Below are 7,680 nucleotides of genomic sequence, written 5' to 3' on the forward strand. Positions count from 1 at the left end.
GGTGTCTGCTTGGTTCTTGACCCAGGGACACAGTGTTCCTTGGGCTGGAGGGTCTCGGTTTTCATTGTTTATCAACCTTCCTCTGATGGATAGTCCTTGCGGCAAGCCACGCAGTTTCCGGGAACAGCTAGTTCGTCTATTGTTTTCTCTCGCTTTGTAATAACATCATAAGGCCCTTGTTTTGTCTTAGTCATTGTGGTAGTCCATTTTTCTTTACTCTAATGAAATACTTGAGGCAGGACACCTTTACAAACAGATGAGGTTCGGCTTCCAGTTTTAGATGCTGTAAGCCCAATCAGCAATGTGCAGGCTTTGGTGGGGGACCCATGGCGGATGCAGGAGTGCAAGGCCACACCTCAGAACAGGAAGTGAAGGTGGCACAGGTTTTTCTAACCATCCTCTGAGGATGGCTATCCAGAGTCTCCCAGGAAACACCTGCCCCATGCTCCAAGGGGCTCCCTCCAGGTCCCTCCTCTGAAGGTGTCCTAGTGTGAGCACACCATCATGTAAACCAGCTTCAAGCACAGCCACTAGCAGTTACCTGTGTACAATTCTATACTGTATGTATGTACATATGTACGCATGTATGGATGTATGCATGAACATATGTATGTACATACGTACGCATGTATGTACATACGTATGTACATATGTATGTGGTGTACGTATGTGTGTGTATGCATACATGTACATATGTACATATGTATGCACGCATGTATGTACGTATGTGTGTATGTATGTATGTATGTACGCATGTATGTATGTGTGTCTGGAGACAGGATCTCCCTGGGTAGCCCTGACTGGCCTATGAACTCTCTGTAGGTTGTCTGGCATTCTTTTTCTTTGCCTAGCATTTGCCTCTGCCCAATATCCTTTTTCTTTGTCATCGTGTTTCCTTGTTTGATTTCTGTTGCTGTATAAAACATCATGCCAAAAGCTACATGGGGGAGGAAGGTGTTAATTTCGGCTCATATTTCCAGGTTGTGGTCCCTCGTGTGCAGAAGTTGAGGCAGCAGGACTAAAAACAGCCGGTCACATCACATACACCGTCTGGAGCAGAGAGAAATGAATGCACACGCGCTTGTTTGCTTTGTGCTGCTTGGGTTCCCCACTCTGATGTAGTTCAGGATTTCGTGCCTAGGGGATGGTGCTGCCCACAGTGGGCACAGTCTCCCCACACCAGTTATCTTAAGACAACTGCACAGACATGTCCACAGGCCAACCCAGTGCAGACAGCTCCTCACTGAAACAAAGCCAATCAGCACACCGTGTCAGGATGTTTCTGCACCATGTTCCTTTCCATCTCCTTCGCTCTTTGGAAGGCCTCTCAGAGTGCCATCGACCACACAATGCACCTCTGGTGCCCTTTAAATCTTACTTGATTCCTCTCGATGTCCCGTGCAGTTTGGAGCAATACTCAGAGACTAGCCTATGGAACCCCATCCTTTCCCGTAAGAAAATGGAATTGAGAAAGAAAGTAGAACAGGGAGCACAGCGGGCTCACACTTCAGCCTCCCAATCCCGAGGACAGACCTTGGCGCTCAGAAAGCCTGGAAAGGAAAAATGGGATGTTCGAACCAGTGGGAGGGGCCAAGGGTCAGTGACAGGAATATCAAGGGTGCTCACTTTTCAGGGGAAGGGACAGCACAAGGTCTGTCTGCTGTAGAAGGACATTCCCTGACACCTTTCTGCATACCTATGTGCACTCATTCATGGGTCTTCGTTTCCTTTAGATGGAGTTTCCTGAGGGGCTCAGAGCTCCCTGTTGGCTGTAAATGTCCACATAATAAAGTCCAAGACACCAACATCTCCCTTAACAGCTAGTAAGTGTGCAAGCTCACTTATGAACTTGACTAAGTAAGCTGCAGCTCCTTAAGACAGCGCAGGCTTACCCAGACCAAAATATGCTGGTATTTTAGGAATTGTTTGACTTTGCCACTTTCTCTGGCTCTCCTGGAACTCACTCTGTAGACCACGCTGGCCTAAACTCACAGAGATCTGCCTGCCTCTACCTCCCAAGTGCTGGGACTAATAGTGTGCACCACCACCATCTGCAGGTTCTGGTTTTTAATTCATCTCTTTTTGTTGTTGTTAAAGAAGAAATTCAATATAAATTTAATTTAAAAAAGCCTTTTTTCTTTTCCTTTTTGAAATCATCCATTTGTGAGTGCGAATGAGTGTGTGTGTGTGTGTGTGTGTGTGTGTGTGTGTGTGTGTTTCTCAATTTTTCATCTTGCTACTTGAGTTAGCATACCCACATAGTCCACTGAGGATGGCGTACTACTGAAATGACTGCAGGCCTGCTCCGCTGTTTGGATTTTATTGCTGGGTCCTCCTCCCCTCGGGCTTCAGTTCCACCTGGTTCCACTTGGTTTTCTACAAAACATTGCTGCTCTGGCGTCATTCAACAACTAAATCTGTTTGCTCATGAACTGTCTGCCCTCTGCCTGACTTCAAACCCTAGGAAAGGCAATGCTCTGGTGACGTTATCAGTAACTGGTCGACAAGTGTTTCAGCCTCCTGAGAACTTCCGCTCCACATGTCTGCTTTTGCTCTCTCTGCCCTCTCAGCCATGGGTGCTGTCCTGCCTAGTTTTTTTTTTTTTGTTGTTGTTGTTGTTTTTTGTTTTTGGTTTTTGGTTTTTTTTTTTTGGTTTCGTTTTTTTTTTTGTTTGTTTGTTTGTTTTGTTTTTGAGATACAGTTTCTCTGTATAGCTTTGCGCCTTTCCTGGATCTCACTCTGTAGCCCAGGCTGGCCTCGAACTCACAGAGATCCGCCTGCCTCTGCCTCCCGAGTGCTGGGATTAAAGGCGTGCACCACCACCTCTTGGATGTCTTTTTTTTTTTTTTTAAGAATTTTTTTATTCATTTTACATACCAACCACAGATCCCTCTTTCATTCCTCTTCCCGTTCCTTGTTCCTCCCATCCCCCGACTCACCCCCTATCCCCTCTTCCCATGGGAGTCAGCAAAGCCTGGTATATTCAGTTGAGGCAGGTCCAAGCCCCTCCTGCACCAAGGCTGTGCAAGGTGTCCCACCATAGGTAATGGCTTCCAAAAAGCTAGCACATGCACCAGGGATAGATCCTGATCCCACTGCCAGGGGCTCTTCAAACAGACCCAGCTACACAACTGTCTCACACATGCAGAGGGCCTAGCGTGGTCCCAAGCAGGTTTCACAGCTGTTGGCCTAAAGTTCGTGAGTTCCTATGAGCTTGGTTCAGTGGTCTCTGTAGATTTCCCCATCGTGGTCTTGACCCTCCTTGGTCCTGGCTAGTCTTATGTCAACTTGACACAAGCTGGAGTCATTGGCAAAGAGGAAACCCTAGGGATGGCAAGTTTGTACCAGGATAGCGGGTATTGTTTGTGCCTCACTGGGTCCTGCTCCTGACGTGTTTGTCATTTCTGGAGTGAGACCCAGCAGGGATTCCAAAGCCAACATGAGAAAGGTGGTCAGGGCTGGAGAGGGGAGGCAGCTCTACTGCTTAGCCAGCTGGATGTGGCTCTTTTCTGTGATCTGTAGCTTAGCTGTATGACTAGCCTTCAGGTTCCTGCCTGTAAAATGGTGGGCATCCTGCTTCTGTGGGTCGAGTGTGTGCCCAGTCATCAAGCTCATGCGTTGTATCCTCACCCCTCAAACACTCCCAGGCAGCAGTTCTTGGAAATGGGACTTTCAGGAGGCATTTAAGGCTGAGGGGTCCTAATGCACAGAGTTTTAGACTCTTAAGAGCTGGTTCTCAACCTTCCCAATGCTGTGACCCTTTAATACAGTTCCTCGTGTTGTTATGACCCCCCCCCCCCAACCATAAGATTATTTTCGTTGCTACTTCAGAACTGCAATGAATTGTAAGGTAAATATCTGACAGGTGACCCTGTGGGGGTTGTGACCCACAGGTTGAGAACTACTGTTTCAGAGGAAGCGACAGCCTTTTCTCAGCTGTTTTTCCATACTCCCACCCTAACAAGGGGCCTGGAGAACATACAGCAGGTCCACAACTGTCTGCAAGGCAGGAGCTGACACCGGGAACTGTAGGCTTGGATTCCTCCAAAGTGAGAAAAAGTTTCTGTTTATGCCCCAGGTTACGGTATTTTCCCTTCCTTTCTCCCTCCTTCCCTTCCTTCCTTTTCTTAAGGCCCAGGCTGGCCTTGAACTCTCTGTGTAGCTGAGGACAATCTCAAACCCGATGTTCTGTCTCCACCTACCAACTGCTGAGATTATAGGCGTGCATCACCATGCATGGATTATGTGCATGGCACTGGGGTTGGACCCAGGGCTTTGTGCGTGCTGAGAGCACCCTGCCCACTGAGCTACATCTTCAACCCAGACTACAATAGTTTCATGGTTTTGCTTTCCTTTTCTCCCTCGTTCCCCTTCTCCTCTCTGATGATTCACGTGTGTGCCTGCCCCAGGAGAGCACCCTTTGTCATGGAGTGATGTGCAGCCAGGGCCCTGGGCGGCCTGTGGCAGGGCAAGTCTGCATGTAGCATCAACCATCATGACCCTAACTCTGCTTTCTCTACCATCGAGGGTGACCGAGAGCATCGGAGGCAGGAAGAATGATGAAAGGCAGCAGATATCTCTGACCCCATACAGTGGCTTTAGGTGGTTTTGCTTTCTGGAACCTTTCAAAACTACAAACCCTCAGGGCAGAGGCAGGCAGACCTCTGTGAGTTGGAGGCCAGCCTGGACTACATAGTGAGACCCTATCTCAAAAACAAAACAGAGCAAAACAAAACAAAAAACCCACACAGTTCTTTTTGTTGTTGTTGTTGTTGATTTGTTTTTTGAGACAGGATTTTCCTGGCTGTCCTGGAACTCACTCTGTAGACCAGGCTGGCCTTGAACTTACAGAGATCCCTGCCTCTGCCTCCCAAGTGCTGGGATTAAAGGCATGCCTGGCTAAAACCCACAATTCTTCATACTTAACCTTTGTTAAATGCATAAACTTTGGAGTATAAATATTCATGTTTTTTATATTGAGACTGAAATTGAAACCATTGGTTAAATGAGCGCTGCTCATGGCTGGTGGCCGCCACGGCATGCCAAGGGAACAGGAGTGCTGGAGTCACAAGCCATATGTTGGTTAAGGCGGCGGCACTGGCCGCTGGCGGACAGTGCTGGACAGAAGAGTCAGTGCAACATAGTTACCTTTTAGAGCTTTATTGAGAGAGAGAGGGAGAGAGAGAGAAACAGAGAGAGACAGAGACAGAGAGACTGTGCGGAAGGAAGAGAGCAGAAAGAGAAAAGGGAGACAGGGCCCGCCCACTTTTTAGGCTGGGCCGTCCCAGGCTGATGATGTAGTTAAGGACAGAACCCTTACAGAAACATCTTGAGAATGGACATTTATTCCATGGAATATAGTAATGACAAGCATTGCCCATTAGCAGACCTTGAGTTATTGTGAAATTCATTTTGATCTCATGATCTGCTGAGGCCTGAGTATTAAGGATGATGAAGGACCAGTTCTGTAGAGTGACTTCTGCTTGCCTGGCTTTATAGTATCTGAACCATGGGGTGTGCTAGGAACTGTGTGAGAACCTCAGCTTGGCTCTCTACACTCTTCGGAGTGCTGTCTCCTCTGAATGGTTTCCCCGCCACTGTGTTTAGGATCTTTCACAGTCCCTCCAGGGACAAGAGCACAGGAATCTGTAAGCCAGGATGGGACCCAGAGTGTCCAGTCCAAGCCTGCGAGCCTAGTGGGGCCAGGGCAGCTAGGAACACAGCCCAGCGCAAAGCCATGTACAGACTTAAAGCATTATGAAGTTTCTTTATGACTTTTTTTTCTAACTTCAGTGTTCTCAAACATGAAGTCTGTAGATCACAATGTCACAAAAATAACCTCTGGATTACTGGACACCCAGATTTAATAGTGGTCCAGAGAAGACAAAAGGTTGGACTTAGTGCTTGTGGGCACTGTGTTCTTCCCTCAGGAACCCTGCCGAGCTTTACAAGCTCGTCTCAGTCCTAGCCTCCTCTCCTAGGTGGTGTCTGCTTCGCCTGCCTTCGACAGGGTCTCTGTCTCCTTCATTTCACTGCAATCCTCTTTGCCCCCAGGCCTCCTCTTCCTGACCTCTGAACCCCACCTTCTTTTAGGTTCTGAATGCCCACTTGCCCATCTGTGTTCACAGTTGGGTTCGGTCTCTCCCCTAAAGACCCTGAGATGGTGGTGTCCTGGGTTGAAAGTCCTCTCCCTGGCTCACCACATTGAACTAGAGTCCCTGAACAACTTGCTGTCCCAACAGCAGCCTCAGGCAAGCTGTTGGAGGTCTGTGCCTTTGGGAATATAGACGGCTTCCTGCCTTGACCCAGGGTCATGTGAGGATCTGCTCGCAGTATTGTAGAAGTAAAGATGTCCATCTAAATGAAAACAAGAGGTTTCTTTGGAGCTTGCCATGACTGGAGTGTCAGATATCGTGGCTTGAGACTGGCAGAGACTCAAGGCAGGCAGAGGAGTGGGGGAAGTCGGGGTAGGGAGAGGGACCACGGGTAGAGCTGTTGGCGAGGGGTGTTGGGGGTGGGTCAGTGCCAACACAGCTCTCATGCAGTTGGCAGGGAGCCCGTTGGCTCTGGCTGGCCTGGGGATGGAAGCTGTGGGCTGTGATGTCCGGGCAGCTCCGGGTGCATTGTTGTAGAAGTTGTTCTTGAGAGCATGGCTTCCGGGTTGGTTGCTTGTGGCTAGGACACAGGTCGCCTACACACATGGCCACATATTTATGTAAAAGTTCATTTGAATGTACGGTCTGGCCATCGCAGTTTCTCCGCGTGGTTTTGGGCGCACGTCCATGTGGCTAAACTGATTCGTGAGATTCCTGTTTGATATTTCATAGAGTTTTACCTGAACTAAGCAGACATGCCCAGAAATGGCCTTGAGAAAGCAGCTGCTGTCCCCATTTAGAGATTTCCCCTCAGGCAGCTGCCCGGAAGGTGGAAGGCGGGGCTGGCTACTGTCCTGCTGTCCCCACCCGCCTGGTGGCCCTGAGCAGGTGGGGGAGGGAAGGCTGGCCAGGATTAGCACTCCGGGAACTCGTTGCTCACTGTCCATTTTTATATTCACAGTCACAGAATTGGGAAGGCGTTTTTGTTTTTTTCTTTTTCTCCTCACCCCTCGACCCCCCAGACAGGGTTTCTCTGTGTAACAGCCCTGACTGTTCTAGAATTCACTCTGTAGACCAGGCTGGCCTTGAGTCCACAGATCTCTGCCTGCCCCTGCCTCCCTAAAGCTGGGAATAAAGGCATTCTCCTCATAAACTGTTCTTTGAAAAGTTCTTCTGTGGCTAAGACATGGTAATTTTCCTTGACCCCTAACTCCAGCTCCAGGGGATCTGACGCCCTGTCCTGGTGCAGACATGCAGGTGCGCGCACACGCGCGAGCACACACACACACACACACACACACACACACACACACACAATAATAATAATAATAATAAAAATAAACCTTGAAAATACTAATGTGTAGGAAAGCCTATGAGCAGTCCCCTGGGCTCCTAGGTCTTCTTCACACTCCTCCTGAATCCTTATCATCTGAACTTGGACTTTAGGCCTGCCTGCACTGAAAAGCCCCTGTTTCCGCCTCTCGTTGCTGAGAAACAGTCTTGTGCTGACAGTGTTTGGTGGGGCCCTCAGCTGAGCCTGGGGTGTTGGGATAGATGTTTCTGGATAGTTATCAAGGAGTTTTTA

This window comes from Onychomys torridus, chromosome 17, assembly GCF_903995425.1.
Source record: "Onychomys torridus chromosome 17, mOncTor1.1, whole genome shotgun sequence".
Lineage (NCBI taxonomy): Eukaryota > Metazoa > Chordata > Mammalia > Rodentia > Cricetidae > Onychomys > Onychomys torridus.